At 43.1% G+C, this 26,464-nt stretch overlaps 1 protein-coding gene and 1 long non-coding RNA gene across 2 annotated transcripts in view; one reads left to right on the top strand and one right to left on the bottom strand.

Annotated features, from left to right (window-relative positions):
- Positions 1 to 26,464, bottom strand: part of ASB5 (ankyrin repeat and SOCS box containing 5) — a 51,000-nt gene that overhangs the window by 21,758 nt on the left and 2,778 nt on the right. The window lies entirely within an intron of this gene.
- Positions 1,332 to 7,485, top strand: LOC140599682 (uncharacterized). The gene is made up of 2 exons (XR_012002613.1): positions 1,332 to 1,493; positions 1,766 to 7,485. It is a non-coding gene; the product is annotated as an uncharacterized lncRNA (long non-coding RNA).

The following is a 26,464-nucleotide window of genomic DNA, read 5'->3' as shown; positions in this document are numbered from 1 at the left end:
TGGGACTCGATCCTGGGACTCCAGGATTGTGCCCTGGGCCAAAGGCAGGTGCTAAACTGCTAAGCCACCCAGGGATCCCCTTTTTTTAGATTTTTAAAGAAAAAAATTTTTAAAGATTTTATCTATTTGAGAGAGAGAGAGCATGAGATATGAGTGAGATGGAGGTAGAGGGAGAAGCAGACTCCCCTCTGAGCAGGGAGCCTGATGTGGGGCTGGACCCCAGAACTCTGAGATCAGGACCTGAGCCGAAGGCAGATGCTTAACCAATTGAACCTCCCAAGTATCCCTAGATTTTTAAAATTTATAATAATTTATAAATCATATTCTTTAGACTTCAATTATCACACAGTGAATGTAAGTCTTAAGGAGTTTTTTGGGAACTAGGTTTTTTGGGAACGGGGTGGGTCATCTCTGAGCTTGCATTTCCCACAGTTAAGTCTATCATCGACCACACTGATATTCTACTAAAGTTCACATTTAGATTATTTTTTTAAAAAATAATTTCCTCACAAAGCTCCCCTCCGCTCCTGTGCTCATGCTCCTTTACACTTTTCACACTTTTTTCCTTACCAAAACGAATGACTTTGCGTCAGAGTCCTTTAAGGGAGTCATTCTCTTCAGTTACTTGCCTACATCACCCTCCTACTTTCTGGTACAATTGGAATGTCTCAAAATGTCCATATTCAATCGCTTGCAAACAATCTTTTCCTGCCTCACAGCATCTTTCTTTGTTTCCATACCAACTTAGAAGCACCTGCTGAAGCAGAAAGGTAACCACCCCGGAGACTAAGAGTTAGCGGTGGTATTTGCTACACAGTCATCAAAAGGAGCCCGCAGACGTGCTCTGCACACCCTAGAAAGGGAGAAGAGTGCAGTCCAGGGCCCGGCCACACACTGGCATTTCAGGATCCGCATTCTGCAAAGCACCCACTGCGGAAAGGTAGCATTGGCCCCAAGCAGGTCAATGTAGTTTATTGCAGGACACCGACGGGCTTGCAAAGGCTGCTCTACTAACCTTGACTGGTCAAAATACCCAGGGTAGCTCTGCGCTTGGGAGGACAGTCCTCTAGGCTCGCTAGCCTCCTGGCCAGGTCCTGCCCTGGGGAGCCCCTGTTGCCGGCCAGCTGTGTGGGCGCAGTGGCCCACCGGCCCTGTCCCCGGCAAGCAGGTGTCATAGTGCAGGGCTCGAGTGTGAGGTGGCGGCGGCCGCACAGTCCCAGCCTTGGCTCCTTCCCTCGCACCTGCACGCAGGTCCTGGGTGCTAATGGGGCCTGGCCTGGCCAGGCGCCCTGCTCGGAGCCGTGGAGCCCAGCTGGGGAGGAGCCGCCGGGGGGATGGGCCGCGAGTGCAGGAGCCTCTTCTATTTTTAAAGCGGAGACTCAGCTCCAGCCTCAGCTCCTCGGCTGGGTTTAACTATTCGCATGGGACAGGAAGGGAGAACCTGTGAACCTGCATCTCCCGCTCTCTGGAGACAGAGGACAAAGGAACTCGAGGTATGCAACAGGACGGTGGGCTGGGGTCCTTTATGATGGGTCCCCCGTAGCTGCCCCTTGGGAAAGGGTGCCGCAGGGGCTGCAGCCACAAAGCTGGGAGCCTGTCCTCTCCATCGTAGGAGCAGATCGTGTCTGTGCAGCAGGATCCACGGGGAGGCAGCTCGGGTTCCTTGGGGAAGAAGCTAGGTTCATAGGTTCAGGGTGGGCTTCCCCCCAGAGATCCCCCACCTGTTCCGTGCGGGGCGCAGCTCACTACTGCACTTTTCCCGCAGGTCACTTCTCCGCTGAGAGGTACCAGGAGTCAATTTCAGTAAAAAGGAGAATTCTCACCCTAAACGGCAGAGCCAGGAGAGAGGGAAACCGCAGGCGTGTGGCTGGAGTGTTCTGCAGGCACGTGAAGCTAAAACGGGCCCGATGGAGCTGAGAGCCGGAGGGGCCCAGGGACGGCCTGAGCCTGTGGGCCTGTCACCTGCCATTGACATATGGGCGGCTGTCTTGATGAAGGACAGTCAGGGATTCTGGTAGCCATCTCCACCTTTCTATCCCTATGCTTCGGCTCTGCTTTCTGTTGGCATTTATGGAAAAGAACATGAGGTGGGGGCCTGCCGTCCTATAACAAGCTGGGTGAGAACAGGAACATTTCGGGAGTACGATGATCTCCCCTGCACCGCCCTATCTGGAGCTGCTGCCGTGTTCCATCGCAGCCCAAATTATCACTGATGGTCACCAGGATCTTTTCCTGATGTGGAATTAAGCTTTAATCCCACAAACTCCATGACCTGGGGCACGCGGCCTAATGATACCTCAGTTTCCCCTTCTATAAAATGAAGACCTTGGAGAAGATGACTGTGTTCTGGCTCTCACATTGTTTGATTCAGAATCAATGACTAATGTACAAAGGGCAAGATGGCACATGAGCTGGGACCACAAAGAAGGACCTTCTCAGTGAAACCACAGCCCTGGTCACGCTCAGCGGAGGCAGCTTGTGCAAGGGGCACCTCCCAAGGTGCTGGAAGGGGCTGAAGCATGGTCAGTGAAGGGGCTTATTCAATCCGCCCTGTTTCCATGTCCAGTTGTCAGGAACCACAGGCTCTTTGTACTCAGGTGGTTCCCATGAGGGGACTGTGCGAATCGAGGCAAGCCACACTGTAAAGGGAAATACTCACTTTTGCTTTAAAAGAAATCTCAATTTTGAGCTTCGGACTCTTTGGCTTTGTACTTTCATTGCTGTGAGAAAAATACAGGCTTTGTACTTTATTGTAAGAATTGGGACAATTTTTCTTCCTAAAAAACTTTGGACACTGGGTATTGTAATCATTGCTAGGACTGTCCCCTCCCCTGGGTTGTGTACTCAGAGTACACACGTCTGTGATGTCACAGATCTACTACACGGTACATCTTAAGTAGTGGGTACTAAAAAAAAAAAATCAAAGCATCATTTGTGTATGGAATTCCAAAGAATACTTCAATACTTCAAGAGGGCTTTATATAGTCCATGGGGGGTGATAAATTTCCAGTGCGGTGGAGAGAAAAAAGCCATTGGATTTCATCATCGCTACATAGTTAAGTGAGATGTGTGCAGAATACATATAATAACTCACATCAATAATCAAGTGGATTCAGGAAATAATAATTACTCCTTTCAAAAATTTCAAGAGCCTCCAAAGCAAAAGTAATTTAAAAAAAAGTGACTCCAGGAAATTGCAGGAAGATGTCGTTACAGTTAATTTACTGGAAAAAATAAGGAACAGAATATTAAATCTATGGAGTAGCTCAACTGTATGATTTCATTAATAGAAAATGCACAGTGCAGTGAATGTGTTTGGGACTGAATCATTCAGATGCTGGATATCTATGATTGTATAAATACGAATGTACTACGAGATATCTGGATGTATAGAAGAATCTAGCATCTTTCCTTGTGTCGGTGTAAAAGTGGATTGGGTAAGTGGCAGGATATCATTGGGCCCTGTGAGGAGCCTGATATTTTAAAGCAAACCAGTATTAGATAAGACACGGCAGGAAATAATTAAAATTATAGTCCACAGACGATAATGGACTCTGAAGTGTTACATGCTAGAAAAAATATCTGAAATACACTGTAGATTAGAGATGACGTACAATTACTATCCGCAAAGGCTAAAATAAAACTGTACGTGTTTTAGAAGGATATAGGAAATGAAATAGGGCCATTCTATTCCCGTTTTAACCAACGCTAATGTGTCAGAAAACTCGAGCACCTATGTTTGGGCCAGTTGCCAATCTTCAGTGAGAAAGTGCTGTGAAGGCTGGAAAAGTTTCAAAGGACCCCAGAAACCATCAAAGAGCTGAAGGCACTTCTGTGGGAGAGCAGTCTCAATACTGGGGAAGTTTCAAAATGGAAAGTTGAAATCTAAGAGGGATTAGGGTGGAAAGAAATCTATGTATAATTATACAACACACTGATAGGAGTGAACACACATTTTCAAGAAATTCTGAAAAACTAGACAGTTGGATCAACTTCCAACAGTCTTAAAATTATGTTTGGGACACAAATGTGAACTCTCTTTTTTGGTTTACACAACCAATCACAAAGTTCAGGAGCTCATTGCTTCCAAAAGGCTGTGTTGAACTACCCCCCAAATCTTCAGAAACGGCTCAAGATGAATGGACTCCAGCTTGGATCCAGGTTGGCACTTTCCCCCACGTATGATAATGGAATATTCTAAACATATGCACTATCCATCACCCAGTTCAACAGCTACCAACTCACAACCTGTCTTGTTTCACCTTCAACCCACCCATGGCTCTCCCTACCCCACTTCCAGGATTATTTGAAGCAAACCTCATTATATCATTTGATCCATCAATATTGCAGTATATATAGGTGAGAACGCTTTGCAATCATAAGTCTAGTATCATAATCACACATAAACAGTAATTCCATATATCATCAAATACACGTTGATAATTGTTATTTTCTGAAGAGCAACTCAGTTCAAAAGTGCCTTCTAGAATAATACCTAAATTAATAATGTTTCAATTCTTCATCTTAAGGCAAAAGTCTGTGATCTCTCTGTTTTCTAAATTTTTTTTAATGTAAGATACTTGTCCTTAAAAAAAAAAAAGTTTATTTTCTCTAAAGTATCAATGACTCACTATGTACAAGATACAAACTCTGCCTTAAATCATCACAAGACATATTAGATCCCTTGTACCTGCTAGCGCCAAATTTCCACCTTTGTAGAGTCGCATCTGGACCGGGCCATCGTTCAGTTCTGGGAGGCTGCCTTGCTGGGGGTGTCCTTACCAGGCCATGTGTACATGGAGCTCATCACCGCCATCTCCAAGGCCCACTCTTGTTGCTCCATTTTATTTTATTTTTTCTATTTTATTTAAACATAAGTACCTAAATCTGTTGGCCTAGTGATGGGGAATGAGGGCAGAGGAGGTCTGAGGGCAGGCCTGAGAGAAGCATCTTGGGGAAAAGCAGAGTGATTGTTAGCTAACAGTGAACCTTTGTCCTAGGGTCATTACTTCTCATCTAAAGGTTGCTGGGAAACCTACAGTGACATCTTGTGGTCCGTGATAACTCCTCTCTTAGTTGGAACTGAGTGGTTAGGCAAGGCCTCAGGGGTCTGAAAAAATCACAATTAGGGAACATATGGTTAGGATCCTCACAAAACCACGCATATAACAGCAGTGCCTAACCACGGGGAAGGGTGCGCTATGGTGTGGGCAAGGCTTTGAGAACAAATGTTTATAAGGAGGCACTTTCAATATTACCAACCTGTTTTGAGGTGATTTAAAAAAAGTATCAGCATAATATAAAATCCAGTTAAATATAGTTTGAAGTCATAAAATTATATGCTTGCAGAAAATATATTTTTTATCGTAGATCCTGAAACACAATAGTAAGGGGTTCTGTGGAAGAAAATGTACTGTCCCCAATGTCCAGGAGACTTAACAACAAAGAGCAAGGCTCTGGTAGCTGTCACTTACAGGTGATAGCTACCATACTCAAATGTTTGTTAATACTGAGAGTTAAAATCTTCTCAAAATGTTTAAAATATCTTTTTCAACATTATAAAATAAGAGATGTCTCTGAATTTCGGATATTTTTAACTACACCGAGAGACATAAATGATTTTTCAGAAAGACACAGATAATCCCCATATGTAGAAAGAAAATAATAAAATACAATTTAAGTTCAAAATCCCTGAATGCTTAAAGTGCGAGAGACTAGCGTAAACTCTATCAACTAAAGCAGATTAATTTCTAGTTGTGTAATGAAAAAGAAGGTGATGAAATGCCATTCATTCATTCATTCATTCATCCATCCACTCAGTATTTCTTAGATGTCTACTGGGTGCTCTATCCTGGGTACACATCGATGAAAAGACAGTTGCCATCCACTTGAACCTTAAACTGTAGGCAGGTGTTGCAATTTTGCAACACCTCCTCCACCCCATCTAAGAAACCTGTGAACGTCTGGGCATCAAGAGCTCGTATGAGTCTATATGACTCGTAGAGTCATAAACTGGAAATTCCCCTAGTTATGTTTCGCTGATGCTCCTTAACAGCTACAACTGTCCACACAATATCTGAGGTGCACATAATTTTCACTGAAGTTTCATAAGCTGTGAACAGTAGGTAGTGATTCTCAATGAGGAAGACACAATGTGATTGCAGACAGTGTATTTCCATTACTAAGGTTTTTATGAAGCCCAAAACAATTGTGAAAAAGTGGGCAAAAACTATTTTTTGTCATCGCTGTTACTCTTAACAGGTACCTTGGAAAGCCTTCGGCTAGCATGCGAATTGTGAAATGAGTGGAGGGATATCACGATGAAAGATGCCACTAGGAGAGGAAAAAGCAAACAAGGGAAATCTAACCAAAAATATCAATTCTGGTTCTGAAAACAGTATTCAACATTTCTCTGGGCTTCTGCTAAACATGTTTTTAGAGGAAAGCCTTTTTAAAAACTCCTTATTTTATGTGTTAGCCATAATACACAGAACAAAAAGATTTAGAACTCTCAACGATGTAACTATCTTTTTTATCAATTCCACATGCATCAGCAACTTATCTACACTTGATTTAACAGATCTCAGGAGATCTGCTTTTTTTCATTTTTATTTATTTATTATTATTCCTTTTTTAGTGAGAGAGTGAGCAAGCATGCAAATGGAGTTGGGGAGGAGGAGCAGAGGGAGAGAGAGAATTTTAAGTAGAATCTTCACTGAGTGTGGAGCCTGATGTGGGGCTCGATATCATGACCCTGAGATCATGACCTGAGCCAAAACCAAGAGTCAGAGACTTAACCCACTGAGCACCCAGGTGCCCCTGGTGATCCACTTTCTAATAGAGCTTTTCATTCCAACATAGTATGGAGTGAGGAGCCTCAACACTGCCTTCAAACAACCAAAGCTAGGTCCATATCCCAGGCCAGGAAAATACTAAATTTGTTACCTTGAGAAAGTTACTTCATTTCTTTGTGCCTCAATTTCCTCATCTGGAAAATGGGATAACGATCCTACCTCACAGGATTTCTGTACAAAGTAAATGAATTAATAGATAAATCAGAGCCATGCCTGGTATATAGTGAGCCCTTAATTAATGTTAGTTTTTAGATATTATTCCTGCTAGTGTATAATGTAGATATAAGTACATCATTCATGTTTTCATCAATTCTTGTCTTTCTATTTAACAGTAAAGTTAAAAAGCAACTTAAAAGCTTCACAATGCTCAAGCATGTCAGTTACTGGTAAACCCCACAAATATTCCTGGTTCATCAGTCGCTCAGTGACATAAAATAGTTCTTGGTCTACTAGATATCACTTTGCTACTTAATAAGAAAAATTGAACAAAACAAACAGCCCGACAAAAATAGCTCACAAAAGTTAAGTGACAAAAAACAGACTAGAAGAGCTACAGGCCCAAAAATATGTCTGTCCTATGTTATAGGTGAGCCCACTGGTTGCTGAGAAATAAATGCTGGTTGATATACAACAGACCAGCCATTTTCATGTAGAAACAAACAAACAAACAAAAAAAGAAAACGGTTAAAATATTAGAAATGGGAAAATTTAAAAAGGAAAAGGGAAGAAATCCAAATTTTGAAGTAATGGGAAAACACAGTAGTCTCTCGCATATCCTTATCAACAGTCCTAGCTTCCAGAAGGTTTTTGCTAGTGGTGATGAAGCCAGATGACTTGGACAAGCCCCAAGTACAGGTTTGTTGAGCTGAGTGGAAGTTTTTTCCCAGGTAAATGTCAGCTTAAAAGGCAGAGTCGATTCCTAAATGTGCAAGGATGCCCTTTGATGTCCTTGCTGAGAACCCTTTCGTAAAGCTAATTGCCGTTATTACCCCAGGGCTCTCAAATGTCGGCGTGCAAGTGTGCAGAAGCCAATCCATTACTTCACCACGCCAATTTTCTTTGGTTATATCCATATTCATTCATTTCCAATGAGTCCGAGGTCTAGACCAAGCCCCTGTACATTCTCCTACTGGAATACAGTCCAGCCGCTCTCTCTACATCCATGCTGGTATTGTCCAAGCCACATCCATCCATGCTGGTGTCGTCCAAGCCACATCCATGCTGGCATCGTCCAATCCACATCCATGCTGGCATCGTCCAATCCATGTCCATGCTGGCATCATCCAAGCCTCATCCATGCTGGCATTGTCCAATCCATGTCCATGCTGGCATCATCCAATCCACGTCCATGCTGGCATCGTCCAAGCCTCATCCATGCTGGCATCGTCCAAGCCGCATCCATGCTGGCATCGTCCAATCCATGTCCATGCTGGCATCATCCAAGCCTCATCCATCCTGGCATCATCTAATCCACATCCGTGCTGGCATCGTCCAAGCCTCATCCATGCTGGCATCGTCCAAGCCTCATCCATGCTGGCGTTGTCCAAGCCACTCTCCACTGATTGAGTGGGATGTCTGGGATTTGCCTCAGAGTAACCCCAGGGTAACTTTTGCAGGTTTGATCGTGTGCTTCTGCAAACACAAGCTTGTGTCTGGCAAGAGGGTATTATCTTTCCGTTCAACTTATGAGCCAGGATGTTATTTAAAGTAGGAAACCTTGTCATAATAGACTTCTTAGAAAGCTGATTCTTCATGCTAGATTTGGTTTGCTGATACTTAAGATTTTTGCAGCTCTGTCAATGGGTGAGATCGGCTCCCTGCAATCTGCCTTTCTTGTGCCCCGCTTTTTCTTTTTTTTTTTTTTTATTTACTTATGATAGTCACAGAGAGAGAGAGAGAGAGGCAGAGACACAGGCAGAGGGAGAAGCAGGCTCCATGCACCAGGAGCCCGACGTGGGATTCGATCCCGGGTCTCCAGGATCGCGCCCTGGGCCAAAGGCAGGCGCCAAACCGCTGCGCCACCCAGGGATCCCTGCCCCGCTTTTTCAAGTTGGGTCACGTATCGGCTAAGCTTCGATCCCTCTGACTGCTGTAAAATAAGGAAGCTATCTAGCAAACAGACCGTCTACAATTGCAGGTTAAGGAAATCTCCATGAGGGGGTCGTTCGTGGGCTGTGACCTCAGAGCCAGACAGCTGGGGGCTCTGAGAAAAACCTGCAAGAGCGTGTGTCTATCACCACGTCCAACGTTGCGAAAGCTGACTGTGTTGTTCTTTTTATAATTTTGATCTCTAGATCCTTGAGTTACTTAAAGATATTTTCTTAATTTCCAAACATCAGAGTTTTCTTCTAATTACATTTTGTTAATGCTTTCTACATCAGTGTTCCTGAGGGTAGTGGATATGCTCCATATGAGAGGCAGCAAATGAAGTTTTGTGGGCCAAACCCGGCCCACTGTTGCTTTTGGTAAATAAAGTGTAAATTTGGAGTGGCACATGTCCCATACACCGAAGCACAAATTCATTGTCATATGGGGCCTCACGTGTAAACCACATTTACATCCATAGCTACTTACATCTATAGCACAAAATACAAAAATTGCTACATATTATCTTCCAATTATGACTCTCAAGTACTCTATAACATTTAAATCTGGAACCTCTCTTTAGAAACAAGACCTCACATCCGGTGCAGAGAAAAAATCCTTCTCTAAAAATGGCCAGCTCTGCTACAACTCCATCTTATCTTGTTACCATGTGAAAATAGCCAAACTGAATAATCACTGCAGTTAAAACAACCCATGCCTCACTTCAGCCACCACCCTCCGTATAAGGTGTGCTCTGAACCTGGCTTTTCAAGAGTTTCCAGATTACCTTAATCATTCCTTAGTTTCTTACCAGAAAAGGATGAGGCATATTAACAGAAACCATGGAAACATAATAAAACACAGAAAAATCCCAAAGTCAACCTTGGCATACAATTAATAACAGTTATTTAAATATTTTACAGACACTATGAAGATAATTGGTGGGCCAGGATATAACAGGAGAAAGGAATAACGATATTGCTAAATCAAGATTTTTCTGAGACAAGATTTTTAAAAGCTGAAAAAAATCTCATCATAAAAAAGAACTTTCCAGACCATCTATCAGGAATGTGTCCAAAAGGTAAGGAATGGACTGTTTGAGAGATCAGATAGTTTAGATTAGTGTCATAGCACCAGACACAACCACAGAATGCAGGTGTAGGCAACCCATACCGTAGTGTACTGCTGATGAAGTGAGTTTTGGCACTGTGGATTGTCCTCCAGATAATTAGGCTAATATATGAACCAAATCATTGATGATATGAGGAATGCTAAAAAGAAAAAAATGCATTTTCAGAAATAAGTGTTCCTTCAATAAATAGAAACCCAGATGACTGCCCAATTAAAAGCGCCGGAATTATTAAAAACAAAACAAAAAAAAAACTCAGCTAACACAACAAGAATAATAAGGAACTTCCTTAAAAAAGTTACCTACAAAACCAAAGAAACAAAAACCTTTAGAAAACATTATACTTAATGGCAAAATGTTGACACCTTTCCCTTATGAATTGAAAAATCAAAAATGGACACTAATTATCACCACTCCATTGAACATTGTACTGAAGGTTTTAATCCATAAAATAACTGAGGAAGAAGAAATACATAATGGTATAACAATTGGAAAAGAAGAAACAAAACTAGCATTATTCACAAATAATATGATTTTCTACCTTAAAAAAACTCCATAGAACCTACAGATTCTTATTAGAATTAATGAGAGTTTGGCAAGTTTGTTGGGTATAAAATTAGTATGTGTATTTTTAAAATATTTTATTTATTTATTCATAAGAGACAGGGAGAGAGAGAGGCAGACATAGGCAGAGGGAGAGGCAGGCTCCCTATGGGGAGCCTGATGCAGGACTTGATCCCAGGACTGTGGGATCATGACCTGAGCCAAAGACAGAGGCTCAACCACTGAGCTACCCAGGTGTCCCAAAATTAATATATGAAAATTAATTGTATTTCTCCATGCCTACAACACAGAGAAAATGAAACAATTTAACCAGATACTTTTTATGATAGCATAAAACAATTTAATATCGAGGAATGAATTCAACAAAAATGTGGAAGACTTTCTCGGATGACAATAAAACCTTACGAGACACATTATGGAGAAATACATCATGTTTATTTACTGGAAGGCAAGTGATGCAAAGATGTGAGCTATCCCTTTAATAAATGATTGCTAGGTTAAACGAGTTACAACAAAAAGATCCAACAGGTGTTTTGTGAACTATAGAAGTTGCTTCTAAAATTTGGAATTTCACATTTACCAAGCACAGCCAAAGCCACTGAGAAAACAGAACAAACAAAGTGGGAGGGCCTGCCCTACCAGGTATCAAGATATTTGAAAGCTATTGAAGCCAACATAGTGTAGTTTAAGTCTAGAGAGACGTACCCAGTAAGACAGCCCATAAACAGACCTTTGTATGAACAGATACTATACTTATGCAGAGGGGGTGCCTCAGTGACTATGGCTTGTGGAATATATGACTGAGTTTCCATTAAATGAGCTAAATATAACTGACTACCCACTTAGGAAAAAAAACAAAACATGGGCTTATATCATTCAAAAAACTCAATTGCAAGTGGATAATTTGAAAGGAAAGCTTTAAGAGAATACAGAAAAACACTGATCGTCTTGAAGTACAACAGGAATTTTTAAAATAAATTACACAGAGTATTAACCAAAGTAGAAAAGATTGATAACTTTGACTATTTTTAAAATAAAAATGTATTTATTTTAGAGATGACTGGGCTTCCTCTTCGTACCAAAAGTGTGCACAGTGGAGAGGAAGAGAAAACATTCGACAGAGCCCTAATCCAGTAGGGCTGCAGAGGACAGTTGCCAACTGGGTGCCTCACGTGACCTTGGGTGACCTCTGAAGTGAACGAGTGGAAGTGTGTCTGCAAGACCACAGGGGCTGTTCTAAAATGATTGTCATTATCTGTTATTTGGGGACTTGTGACAGTTCTGAGAAGTGCATGCTCTGGAATAGGGCAGGCGAGGTCATGGGTGTGATAAATTCACAAAAAGGAACTCAGGTTGTCTGTGCTAAAAGCTTCTCTGGTCAAAAATGTTTGACCCATAGTCAAAGCGACATGAAAGAATCATAGTGTTTCAGAGCTAGGAGTGGACTTGGATGCCGTGTACCTCAGTGATCTACGAGGGGTTTCAAAGAGCCCTGTGAGGTCAGCAGAGATGCTCTGGAGTGAGCCTGCAAAGCGCGGGGCTCTGCCTTCAAGCAGTGCAGCCTCCACTCGATCAGCTTTACAAATGCGGCTTCCAGATCATAAAAGAAAAAGTCACATCTTAAAAAAGTCCCAAACCCACTGATCTTGTCTAACTTCTTCATTTTGCAGATTAACTGAAGTTGAGAGAGGGTAGGTGGTGTCCTCACGTCCCCCTGAGTGTTGCCGGTACAGCAAGACTAGAACCAAGACTGCTGCTCCCTTATCTGTTCTCTTTCCAAAGTACGGTATTGCTGCTTGACACCACGGGCAGACAAAGCTAAGCCGGGGACAGTAAAATAAGGAAGGCAAGGGGCACCTGGGTGGCTCAGTCGGTGGGGTGTCCAACTCTTGATTTCAGCTCACGTCATGATCTTGGAGTCCTGAGATCGAGCCCCACGTTGGGCTCCTCGTTCGGTGTGGAGTCTGCTTTGTATTCTTTCTCCCTCTCCCCCTCCCCCCACTCATTTTCTCTTTCACTCTTTCTCTCTAGATAAATAAAATCTTTAAAAAAAATAAGGAAGGCAAAAAAGAGATCTAGCAATGTAACCCACATACCCCTAGGTTTTTGTAAGGATTCAGTGAGTTTATGATCGCGCATGTTTAGAAGAGTCCCTGGCACAGAATGAAGGACTGCATTGGTGTCTGCCATCCTAGTTCCTCCTCCTTCCTTCTCTGTAGCCACTTGGTTGCAATGTTCTGTCTCTACCAACTGCCAGCCCGAAAATCAAACAAGGTCCACAAATCCATACAAGGAACGACATCGGCACCCCGTGCTCTGTGGTCTGAGCACAACAGCTGCCGGGAAGAAAATCTGATATGTGCCCCGGACAAGGACTTAATGTAAGAACAATTTTGCTCACCATCCTCCTCCTGCCCATAGTTCTAGCCACAAATAGCTTTATCACCAGGAACCATGCGCTCATGGGAGGTTGGGGCGCGGGCAGCAGGTGTGGGGCTTTATGTTGATCCTGAAGAGAGAGGCGCACTCATGGTTGTCTCTGCCACGTCAAATGCACTTGCAGGAAGGAGGTTTTAGAGCAGAAATCATAGGGAGTCAGGAGTCCCAGATGCCCTGGCCTCAACCCCAGCCCGGGATGCCAAGGCGGTGGCACACACACTTTGGCGGGCTGGCTCCCGAGTCCTGGGGTTGGCCTATCCTTGCACAACTCTCCCACCCCACACTGTGGAGGCCACTGTTGTCTCTTGCCTTTGGGTTACCTTAACTACAGAGGATGCTGGACACGGAAACAAAGCAGCCCCCCAGCTTCCCGCACACACTGTGATCCTTCAGTTGCTGGTGTATGGAGAAGCCAGTAGTGTGCATGGGCAAAAGCAAGATTTAAAAAATAATAATAATTTTCATCATTCCTACCACTTGACTGTCTAAGACAGAGACTAAAAAACTTGGGGCACAGGCTTCAAGAGGGAAAAGCTGAAGTCCAGAGGTTTTGATTACAGCAGATATTGACCCTTTTTATATCGGCCAGACCCCTTCTTGCAACATCTGACGCTTGGCAGTTTCCTGACTTGCTTTAGAGAAAAGAAGAGAGCAATCTCCTCTCAGTTCTAGTTCCCGTATAGGGTGTTTGGGGTGTTTTCTGTATGCCATATGCACTTGGAAGGGCCATAACGAGCATTCAGTGTAAAGTGAGCAAAGAAAGAACATTTAGTAGTATATGAAGGTTGGCTCAGAAAGTTTGGCGTTTTAAGAATAAAAAAGTATCCAGGGCACCTGGGTGGCTCAGTGGTTGAGCATCTTCCTTTGGCTCAGGTCATGATCCCAGGGTCCCGGGATCGAGTCCCACATCGGGTTCCTTGCTAGGAGCTTGCTTCTCCCTCTGCCTGTGTCTCTGACTCTCTCTCTATGTCTCTCATGAATAAATACATAAAATAAAATATTAAAAAAAAGAATAAAAAAGCATTCACTTAGAGTGAGAAATCAAAAGGTAAACGAATAGCATCCCTCACCCAAAGGCAAGCCAGCTTTGAGTTTATATGAGATGAATATGATACTTGAAGACATTAACAGATATTCACTGATCCTAGTTAAAAAGAGACGGGTGACGGGTTTGCTTGGCTTGAGAGGAGGGCTGGTGCCAATCCAGGGGCTGCAAAGGCATCAAGGAAAAAGGGACAGTAAGTCTGATGAAGAAGGAGGAGGAGGGAAGGGCATTATTATAGATTTAACTTCTGGATGGCATTGATTTTGTGTCTTCATTTTTCTTTGACAATTAACTCCCTGAGTCTCTCCATGGACATCTACTCAATGTATGTCAGAGTCCACACCGCCCGGCGAGGCATGAGAAGAACGGGCAAAGCACTGTGTTGGCAGTGGTAATACAATCCTAGGACTGAAGCTTGAATCACCTTCCTTTTCCTTTCCATTTTGCCTCCTTCCTTTGTTCCTTCCTACCTTGATTATTTGGTAAGTGCTGGCCATGTGCTGGGCACTTTCCAGGCTCTGAGGATGACAGGAGTTGCTGTCTTCAAGAGGCTTACAGTCTGGTAACGATTGGACCTGGTGGTGTAGTCAACATCGAATTTGTGTGGGGTAGCAGGTGGATGCGGGTAGAGCAGCCCGGAAACCACTAAGCGATTCTGTGTCTGGCTGGGGTGATCGCACAGACCCCCAAAGATGGACTGCAACCCACTACTGAGCTCGCTCTGGAAAAAGGGCACTGCTTGCTTCATAATATAAACCAAAAAAACCTCAAAGCCCTGCAAATGGTGAAGATGAGTGATGTCAGAAGCCACATTAAAATACCAAGACTCGGGGGCAGCCCCGGTGGGGCAGTGGTTTAGCGTTGCGTTATGGGGTGTGATCCTGGAGACCCGGGATCGAGTCCCACATCGGGCTCCCTTCATAGAGCCTGCTTCTCCCTCTGCCTGTGTCTCTGCCTCTCTCCCTCTCTCTCTCTGTGTCTCTCATGAATAAATAAATAAAATCTTTAAAAACAAAAACAAAAAATAAAATAAAATACCAAGACTCGGGATCCCTGGGTGGCTCAGGGGTTTGGCGCCTGCCTTCGGCCCACGGCGTGATCTTGGAGGCCCAGGATCGCGTCCCAAGTCAGGCTCCCTGTGTGGAGCCTGCTTCTCCCTCTGCTTGTGTCTCTGCTTCTCTCTCTCTGTGTCTCTCATGAATAAATAAATAAAAAATAAAATACCAAGACTTAAAAAGAAAAATACCAAGCCTCATGTTTTGTCTTTTCTCTAACTAAATCAATAACCTTGAGCAAGGTCCCCTGCATTTTACACTGTTTTCTTCTGTGTAAAAGAGGCATTAATACCATCGACTTTGTGGAGGACAATTATGAGGATGGAAAGGGACGGGATGTATGGAAAGACTTTATGAATTACAAGAAAAATATGACATATTGTCATCGGAAAGCGTGAGGTAGGTCATGTAGAGTCAAAGCTGGCAAAAGAAAAGATCAAGAGACATGCTAACCACCCCTATTAAGCCCAATGCAGGGAGTTTGGAGAACAAAGAATTCACTTTTTTCATTTCTCATCTTCCCCCTACGATATTAACCACATAATATTTACCAGGAAAACATCTCGATTTAAGAAAAGGCAGTACATGAAAAAATTATATTTACAAAATAAATAGATTGTTTATTTCCGAAGTGACAAGTTTATGTGAGAAGACCAAAATCCAGTAATTTACTAAAAGCTGTTTTGTACACAACTTTTTTTTTTTTAATTTTTTATTTATTTATGATAGTCGCACAGAGAGAGAGAGAGAGGCAGAGACACAGGCAGAAGGAGAAGCAGGCTCCATGCACCGGGAGCCCGACGTGGGATTCGATCCCGGGTCTCCAGGATCGCGCCCTGGGCCAAAGGCAGGCGCCAAACCGCTGCGCCACCCAGGGATCCCTGTACACAACTTTTAAGCATGGCTGTGCATGTACTCTGGTATATGTGTATTTGATAGGTATTTTACACAGTTGTTTTTTTTTTTTAAGATTTTATTTCTTTATTCACAAGAGACACAGAGAGAGAGGCAGAGACACAGGCAGAGGGAGAAGCAGGCCCCATGCAGGGAGCCTGACCTGGGACTTGATCCCGGGACTCCAGGATCACGCCCTGGGCCAAAGGCAGGCCCTAAACCGCTGAGCCACCCAGGGATCCCTATTTTACCCAGTTTTAAACATAGCTTTAAAAGCACCTAGGAAAGAAATAAAAATAAAAATAAAAGCACCTACGATGCAGCCTTTGGGAACAATAGTATTTCGGCTAGAATATTACAATTCTGATGTGACAACGGTTCCTGTCATCTGATGAAACAAATGCCTCGTGTGGGATCAACTTCACTGTTACTCACTGGCCTATGACAGACGAGGCTAGGCTGAGTCACCTCAGGAAAATGTGGCGTCGCCACTCACTGCTGTGATATGCTGAGATTCTCCTCCCCCGTTAGTGAAGTCGCCATTGGACTTCCCATTTCTAGAAAGTTCTTTGTCCATTATCGTATTCCTGCCTCAGACCTTGCAACCAACGGCCTTAAGATTCCTTTGGCTTAGGCAGCCTGGGTGGCTCAGCGGTTTAGCACCACCTTTAGCCCAGGGCTGGATCCTGGAGACCCAGGATCGAGTCCCGCGTTGGGCTCCCTGCATGGAGCCTGCTTCTCCCTCTGCCTGTGTCTCTGCCTCTCTCTCTCTCTCTCTCTCTCTGTCTGTCATGAATAAATAAATAAAATCTTAAAAAAAAAAAAAAAGATTCCTTTGGCTTGAATCATCGCTTTGTTTCCTGATTGTAACGTAGGCAGTTTAATGGTCTCCTATTGAAGAAGGAAGACAAAATCATTATTTGTGATGTATTATTTTCCAAATAGAGGCAGAGCCACCCTCAGATAATTTCTGCAGAGGCCTCGTAAAGAGGTAAGTGTTCCTGGAAGCTCTTGGAAGTATATTTTGCAAACCTGTGCACAGGGCCCCAGACCATTTGTAAATATTGATAGGCTTCGAGTTTATTTAATGAGGCTATGAAATAATCCTGCATCCTTATTTCCAGATATAACCTGCTTGGTTTTTATTTTTTTTTTACCAGTTATTTTTCTCCTGTCTCATCAGAAAAAAAACAAAAAAACAAAAAACCCTTTTTGTAAGATACGTCCAGTGAGAAATTGTGTTTTGCTTGCTTCCTGGAGAGTCCAGCTGGCAGGGAGAAGCAGAGAAAATAAAGGAAAAAAGCCAAATCCCTGCCCAAGCTGACTCAGCCCTTCACTGCTGCTGTTGTCATTACTGTGTTTTGTCTTCCCTTTTCAGCTGCCAGGGATTAAGAGGAAAGAAAATAAAAGGGCAAGAAGGTTTGGCAGAGGAAGTTAAGATCAGGGGCTTTGGTATTTTGGAGGTGAGGTGGCTTCAGCTCTTCCTAGAGCACTCACCAGGGAGGAGCACACAGAGCTTGCTGCCATGTGGTGGGTGATGTGCCACTGTGCTTTCTGGAAAGGTAGTGCTTTTCCAGAAAAAAACACACATTCCCATAGGATAGCCTGACCGGGTATTTGACCAGTCTTGCCCAGGAAAACGTTCCTATCCAAAGGATTTCTGCCCAGAAGAGTTCCTTGGTGGAAGAAATGTCTATGACCTCTGGATTTAATTTAATCTATTTTAAAACCTGCCAGCTCCGAGGGAGCCTTTCCACCCTATCCTTCCGTCCAGGTCCTCGCCACACACCAACCAAACCCTCTGCCTAAGTGATGGCTCAGGAAGACTTAACCTTTCAGAACGTTAGGGGGTTCTTCTTCTTTTTTTTTTAAATTTTTTTTTTAATTGGAGTTCAATTTGCCAACATATAGCATAACATCAGGGGGTTCTTCTTAAATAAACACCTAAAGAAAGCCAAGCACGTTAGGTCGGAAACCATCTACTCGAGGCCATACCGTGAGGCTGGGCCGGACGCTTAGTTGCTTGGTACAAAGTTTCTAGCATTATCCTGGGCTGTGGCAACTGTTGAGTGAACACAATTTATTCTCATTCCACCCTCCGTGTTTATTGATGTTTCTCTGAGCTACTAAATTGTGAGCCGTCTTGCACTGTTTTGGAAGAATTGGGAAATATAATAGAAGGGCTCACTTTGATGGAGTAACTATATTCCAAGACACCAGGGCAGATGGCTCACGGAGTTAAAGTACATGTCACAGAAAATTTACAATAACCCTCTGAAATAAATATCATTATCTCTGTTTTACTAATGAAGAAACTGAAGCTGCAGACTTTAACTGATTTTTCCTAAGATCTCGCAGCTGGAAGGTGCTAGAAACAGGACAGAATAATTTATGTACGGCTAAATCACTGTTAACTTCAACATGATTTTTAAACTCAATTTCCCCCTAATTTAAGGTGTCCTGTTCATTCCATAAGTATCTGCTGGTCCTTCAGTATCCAAGGCTTTGTTTTTCTTACATGCCGCTGGCAGTTATTTCAAAGTCCAAGTGACTTTTTGCTTCGTAAATTGTGATTGCCTTCTCCAGAATAAGGGCAGTTTTTTTTTTTTTTTTTTAATACCGTCTTGTTACAATTCGGTATCCAAGTATTTGGCAAGAATCACGTTTGCCTCTTTGAGTCTGAGGTTAATTACAAACTTATTTTTCCCCCTTCTGGCTAAATCCTTTGTCTTTCCAAAATCTAATTTTTTAAAAAAAATAATCGAAATATTTGTTGCAATGCTGCAAGACCAGGTGTGTGGTCATTTGTGTGTGCTGCTTAAAATGAACCCTTAAGTGATTATTAAAATCTCTGTCACTGAATCTAACAACTATCATAAATGAAATTCTTTTAAAAAATATTCCCACCCCCAGTGGGCCCTAAAGATTGAGCTTTCTTAAAGAGATTCCTCTTTCTTCCACATTCTTGGATGGGCATGCCAATTAGGTGTACAAGTGTCATTTCAGGACTTCATATGCACTATGTAGGAAACCATCTCTCCAACCCAAATCACTCTTTTTTGTTGCTTTGCCTACTGGTTATGTAGCCGTAAACCTTGACCATTGAACTCAATTGTACTGGGTGAGCAATTTTGTCATCACGATGGGGAGTGGAGAGAGCAACGTTCACATTTCTGGTTAAGCTTCCTTTCTTCCACTTCTTGGAGAAGTAAAAGCGAAGACACATTCATTCCTTCCGCACTCAATAGATCAGCGGTGCCCTGTTCCAGCTCTGAAGACACTAGCCCTCTTCCTGTGCCTAATTCCGCATTCTGGGTCACGGCCCGAGAGGGAAGTCAGACACAAAGCTTCCAAATTCAGAAATTCCTTAGGTGCATCCACTCCTGGTAAGCATCACCTACTGCTTGCCCGCTTGATGGATGATGGGGCTCATCGTTTCCCTGGGGAGTGAGGTAGTTTGGAAAACAGAAGGAGCTCATAAATCTCCCCGGTGATTAATCAAAGATGTGTCTGCTCGTCACGGAAGGGTTGGGTCCCCCAGAGTCACGACTTCCGTGCTCTTTATTGCCTGCTGCTGTGTCGTGTTGAGGCCTGTTTAGGACAATAGCTGCTGGGACACCCGGGTGGCGCAGCGGTTTAGCGCCACCTTCAGCCCAGGGCCTGATCCTGGGGTCCCGGGATCGAGGCCTGCATTGGGCTCCCCGCATGGAGCCTGCTCCTCCCTCTGCCTGGGTCTCTGCGTCTCTCATGAATAAATAAATAAAATCTTAAAAAAAACAAAAACAAAAGGAGAATAGCTGCTTGCTCCGTCAGCCTACCTGACTCAACCAACTCAGGAGGAACTCTGCGGCCTTACGAGGGCCCAGGAGCTGATTTCCACGGGTGGGCCGTACCTCTCATTGTGTCACTGGACATTTCCATTTAAATCAAGCCCCGTGCTTGGTGACTGAGATGAACCAGTGTTACTATTTAAGAACATGAATGGCATCCCGGTATCACATTTCAGTTTGTTTGTCCTCTGTCCATAGTTTAAGACCCTAAGCCTTCTGGAAAGAGTATATGTATTTCTGAATGTTTCTATTTTGCTCAGTAGGTAATGGTGGCATGGAAATTTTAGCTGCCCTCATGGAGACAGGCTGGCTTCCCTCCATTTCTCAAAGTTGCACACATTCCTGACGGGTCCAGAATGTTTACTGTTGTCCTAATCCCTAGGAAAGAATGTTGAAAGGCTATTCCATTGTGACTCATTTTGTAAGGTGGGTAGGTTCTGGAAAGACGCATGTAACTTACATCATATTTTAATTCAATTGAGGGCATTTGTGTCTGAACATCATTTTGTCCTTTCCTTTAAAGAAAGTTCCTCTGAGAGTCCGACTTCTGACACTTCACAACCGTAGAGCTGTCCTGACTAGAAAGAGGAAAGGCGTCTGTAGGAACCTTGTCCCGGCAGGCCGCCCTCGCCTCTCAATCCCACAGGCTCTTCTAGAAAACTCCTAAATCTATATAGATATATAGAGGGCAGATTCTTAAAAAACCTGTCCCATGATAACCAGTAGAGAATTATAAGATATAGAAAAAAATTATAAGAAAAAAAATCATTCTAGGGATGCCTGGGCAGCTCAGGGGTTGAGCATCTGGCTTTGGCTCTGAGTGTGATCCCTGGGTCCCGGGATCGAGTCCCACATCGGGCTCCCCTTAAGGGAGCCTGCTTCTCCCTCTGCCTGTGTCTCTACCCCTCCCTCTGTATCTCTCATGAATAAATAAAATAATCTTTAAAAAATTCCTTCTAATATATGCTCTGCCCCAAACTGAAATTTCACAGAGTAGAGTTGTTTAATCACAGACCACCTGGTAGTGTTAACAATTTAACAATTGATGAGACTCTCCTTCCCTGCCCTGATATCCTTTGGGCATTTGCGGTCTAAAAAGCCAATGGTCTCCTTTGTGGCCCTGCGGAGGGAAGGCTGGAAAGAATGAATGATTTGTTCTTCGCGCAGCTGGCAGAGAAGAAATGCCAAACGGTCTACACAACAGTCTGTAAGCAAACTCTTCTTGCTTCCTTTCTTTTTCTAAAACTATTTGAGGGTGGTTTCAAAGCAAGAGGCGTTCCAAATACTCCACCTGCTTGCAATGACACGGTTCCTCTGTCCCTGGGGACAAACTTTCCTCTCTTCTCCCCAGGTTGGAAGATGAGCTGAATGTGCTAAAATTATTGCAGGAATCCACGGAACCGCCGTAGGGGCTCTCTGAGGATGTGCGCTGCTGATTCCACGTCCGGGAAGTAATTTGTCTTCTCCCAGATGGAGTTTGTGAAATACGCGTATTTCATGGGTAACAAAATAGTGACTCGCTACCCCAAGGATTCTATAAAATACTTCTGGTGGTAATTATTTCCATCATTAGGTAATGGCTTTTTTTTTTTTTTTTTTTTTTTTGTAGCCCGGATCTAAATAAAAGCAGCAGAAAGCTCTTAATAAGGCCATTTACTTTTGGCTGTGTGACTGAGAAGATGTGTATTTATTTTTCACATCGGCACCAATCACCCAACTAGGAATCCTTAGCTAATACTTATACATCAATCTTTGCCCCCAGATGAGCCAGGTTTCTTTAGTTCCATGTTCCAAGCTTCTTCTTTGCATTTTTATTCAGCTTGGGTTCATCTCTACTCTTACTTAACGAGATCCGTTCTGCTTCTGAAATGTTATCTTAGGCCCCACCTTCTAGATGAAGGGCCTGATACTCTCAATGGACTTCCTTAGAAACCAGTCATTACAGAACTTAACTGTTTTCATTTAGCACCTTAGGAGTTCCTGCCTGCTTGTTGTTTGGCTGTTTTATTTGTGCAGTTTGGCTCCACTTAACCAAGTGTCCTTTTGCTCCAAAGGCAAGTCAAGCAGGACATGTGCCAGGTATGCAAATCTCTCCACAGGTATACCCACGTATATACACACATAAGTATTCCTCTATGCACAGGTGGCACGTAACATTGAATCAGAAATAGAAGGGGGTGTCCAAATGCTCCAAGTACCAAACTGAATTACATTCAAAACTGTATCAGTTACGTCAATGAACAAGGAAAATCTTATTTCAATAATTTACCACCTTCTACAAGAGCTAGTAAATTGGAAAGCGGAAGGTCCAGACCTAGTTTTCACTCTTTAACTGTTCTTATTCTGTAAAAACTATAGAACTAATTCTAAGAATGCCTCCAATCAACATATACAGAATTCATTTCTGAGATATTTTTTTTTAACTGAAATGCCTGTTATTTTTCAAAAACCTTAGTGGATAAAGAATAAGCCTATTTTATTCTTTCCTAAAAATGCGTTCTTTTACTAATAAAACTCTGAGCTTGTAGGTAAAAATTTAGGCAGGGGGAACGTGAGTCAGAAGTAATAATAACTTGTAGTAATTGAGGTGAAAAAGGAATGCAGGAGTGAAAGTGGGGCATCGGCAAGGTTTTGTGTGTGTTGTAAGGATACGTGCACGACTGTGGGAGAGAATATGCAGGCTGCCAGCAAACTTCCATTTAACTGACATGTCCCAGGCAGGCCTATTTCGGTCCATGTTCTCTCACCTCTGTGCTCCATAGCATCTTCTTTAGCCTTATAAAATAGCACTTCCCACCTTTTAAAACTACTCAGTTATCTATCTGTATCCCCCTAGATGATACCTTTAGGAGAGAGACTGGTTGGTTTGTGTGTTTGTGTGTGTAATGCCCAGCCCAGTGCCTGTGACATGGAACACACACAAGTCAACACTGTAAGTAAGAAAGGAGTAAATAATTGAATGACATAAGGACAGAGAGAGAGAGACCAAAGGCATGAGAAGACTATTCCCGGGAAAACGGACCCCTCGCAAGCTGTTATCCGTACGCCAAGTTCTTTAATTCCCCCAAATCCATTCATTTCTCCAAATACAGAGGAAGAAGAGAGATATTAACACATTAAAAATATGACTGTCTTTCGTGAACTTGGAACCTTCTTCCCAGATTCCATTTTTAATGCACAGTAGTATAATGGTCTCTTCCAAAAAAAAGTAGTAGCTCTGACATTTCCAAAAAATAGTAGAACTTGGGCAAAAATGAAAATAGCTTAACGTTTTTTTTGGGGGGTAACACTTTCAACGATACTGTCCTGTCCTTTGTCAGACGAGAACAGGTTTTCTGGCTCACGTTATTATTACAGAGAGCTCCACCTAAGTATAGAAAACGTGTCCAAAGCTCTCACATCTTCACGGTATTTTTATACCTTTATATAATGAACACCAGGAAAAAAGAAAGTCACCCTACAGATTTGCCTCTTGAAATTTTTCCCAGCTGAGATTCTGAGCCACGTTCTTCACATAACTAATCTCATACACAATCAGCACACGGCACCAAGCCCTGCAGGAAACGAGTCGCTCTTCCGTTACGGGCAAAACGAGTGTCACTGCCACGGATGTTGTTGACATCTGATGTGACATTAAATTCCTCAAGCTGCTCTTAAACCTGAGGTAGACTTTTCGATGGAGAAAAACATGATATTGCATCATATAAAATTCTAGCTGCTTTTCCCATCCCACTGACACCATTCTCCAAAACACAGCCAGCACTTTTGCCATTTGACTTGTGATGGCAAGTTTACACCACAGCCTATTTTCAAGTGTCAACAATAAGACAGGTCACCAAAAAAAAAAAGTTGTGTGCTTAAAAAACCAAATCTATGAAGTCGCAAAAACAGATAGTGTCAGGTGATTATTTATCCATGTACTCTGTATTCTATATAAAGTCTCAGCCGTGAGGGGAGTGCCTGAAGAGTCTGGATGTCACGAGGATTGTTTTTCAAACGGCCTCACAGAGAGACATTACTTTGATGAATTTTCCACAGTGTAAAATCTGGTCTGTGGCCTTGCAGGCTCAGAAACCTGATCTATCAGCTAAAGCTGGAGCAAATTCACACGTCAGAGGTGGACTTACTGCTCAAAGAACACGAAACACCACCAAAGAGTGATAGGGGGATGCAAACCTATTAATTTACAAGAAGGAGAGTAAATGTCACAGGGAGTCACAGACTCCTGGGAACAAGCCAGCTCATTCTTTTTTTGGGGACAGATCTACAGGAAGCGCCAAACCCTAATCAGAAGGTTACTTGGTGAAACAAAAGGAATGCAGAACTAAATCAAACGTAAGAGGAGGGTGCAGATTCTAGTTCTGTTCCTTTCTGATTTACCCCGACCTTCCACGGGGCGGGGGGAGGGAGGGAGGGAGGGGAAGATGACCCCGCAGCCTCACCAAGCACTGAGAGGCCAGGCCCTGTAGCCCCTGGCTGGGCCCTCAGCCTCCCCTGTGCCCACACCGCTAATCAAGCCCTCTGCAGATTGACATATTTTTCCTTTAGGTGTGTCCGTATCCAATTCTGGGAGGCAAGCAGCTCCCCTAAAGTCACATCTGCTCTCTCTGTCAATGCCATTTAGAGCTATCATCAGATTTATTCTTTTCTCCTTTTTATTTTATTGTTCAAAGGATTTTATTTATTTGAAAGAGAGAGAAAGAGAGAGAGAGAGAGAGAGAGAGGGCATGAGCAGCAGGTGGAGGAGCAGAGGGAGAGGGAGGAGCCGATGCTCCTCTAGGCAGGGCTCCCTCCCAGGACCCCGAGATCACAGCCTGAGCTAAAGGCACATGCTTAACAGACTGAGCCACCCAGGAGCCTCTCTTCTTTTTACTTATTCGTATATCATTCTTTCTTTTCTGTCCACACCCCCACCCCCACCACCAGGGGAGCCTGGCTCCTCATCCCCCCATGGCAGGAGCCTAAGTGGTATCCCTGCTTTAAGCTTGTCCCGCGGTCAGACTCCTAACATCACTACTATATGTACATGTACTTTACATTAAGGTTTTATACATGTCTTTTCCCATTTTCCCACTTTCACTCACACCAAAAACTCTCGTAAGTCTTTCGAAGTTGTGCTCTGATTGCTTAACCTGCCATTCGAATTCTTTTGTATCTGTGCCCAATTTATCATCATTTTTTGTGCTGCATGAACCTTCCATTCGAATTCTTTTGTATCTGTGCCCAATTTATCATCATTTTTTTGTGCTGCGTGAATCTTCGCTCCAGTAAAATCCATTGTTTCTTAATATTTTTTTAAAGATTTATTTATTTATTCATTCATGAGAGACACACAGAGAGAGGCAGAGACACAGGCAGAGGGAGAAGCAGGCTCCATGCAGGGAGCCTGATGTGGGACTCAATCCTAGGACCCTGGGGTCATGACCTGAGCCGAAGGCAGATGCTCAACCACTGAGCTACTCGGGTGCCCCTGTTTCTTAATATTCTGTGAGCATCCCCAATCCCTGTCTCTGCTCATTCGTGGGGTCAACTCAAGATCTGCCTCTTCCATTAGAATAAGCTACTCACAGATGGAAAAAAATACACCTTGCCTTCTCATATCTTATTTTTTCAGTGCCTTGATACTGCTCATAAAACAGGTACTTAGGATGGGCCCTTTCCATTTGTAGGTAACACTAGTGAACTTCCTTTAGAGCCCAAGATGGAATGTGGAAAGTATCAACCTTAACAGAACAGAGCTGCTGCCTCTTGAAGTGTCCTTGGGGGCATTAGTTCCAAGGGGGGCTCTTGGAGTGATTTCCTAAAATCGATGTACTGTTTGACACTACAGCTGAAAACACCTTTCAACTCCTATTAGCCTCACGGTCAGTCTCAAAGTATAGTGCTAGCTTTAAAAATAGACTACTCCTCTGATATTTTAGAGACTGTAACCAGGACATTTAACAGCAAGAATGATACAGGAAGTAGGTATAGAGAAGGGGGTAATAAATAGGTCCCTTCGATGTGACGGTGGAGTTGATAAAGTCTTCGGTATAAAACATGAAGAAGCTGATTTGTAAATTTTACTGGCGTCTCAAGGAAATCAAAAAGGGAATAATCTTAAACTATTGTAGCTGCCGTTTAGCTTCCAGCATCCTTGTGAAGTCATAACTTCGGTTATGAGTAGAAAGCATTTGGAAAAAAACTTCGGTTTTCTAACTAGAAAGCATTTGGAAAAAAACAAAACAACAACAACAACAAAAAAAACTAACCCTACCTTGCATCACTCAAATACAATGAGTTGATTTGCAATAGCATCTACTAAGACACAGTTTCTTTTACTTCATACCGAAGTACTATGGCATGGAGAGGACATCCAGAATGTTGTCAACGGGGTCTCTGTGGTTATGAGACACATGAAAATATACACATCATCTCGTATTTCATGGAATTTGACAACTCCACGTCAGAAATGTTGGGGAACAATCTGGCTAAGTCTTGAAAGTAAGAATGAGAAGCCTAATTCAAAGTGGAATGAAGGTGATAATCTCTCCTAGGAAGGAGGAAATTGCTAGATTAAACAAAGATAA

This window comes from Vulpes vulpes, chromosome 7 (assembly GCF_048418805.1).
Source record: "Vulpes vulpes isolate BD-2025 chromosome 7, VulVul3, whole genome shotgun sequence".
Classification (NCBI taxonomy): domain Eukaryota; kingdom Metazoa; phylum Chordata; class Mammalia; order Carnivora; family Canidae; genus Vulpes; species Vulpes vulpes.
The sequence above is the reverse complement of the archived record's forward strand: the minus strand, read 5'-3'. Positions and strand labels throughout refer to the sequence as shown.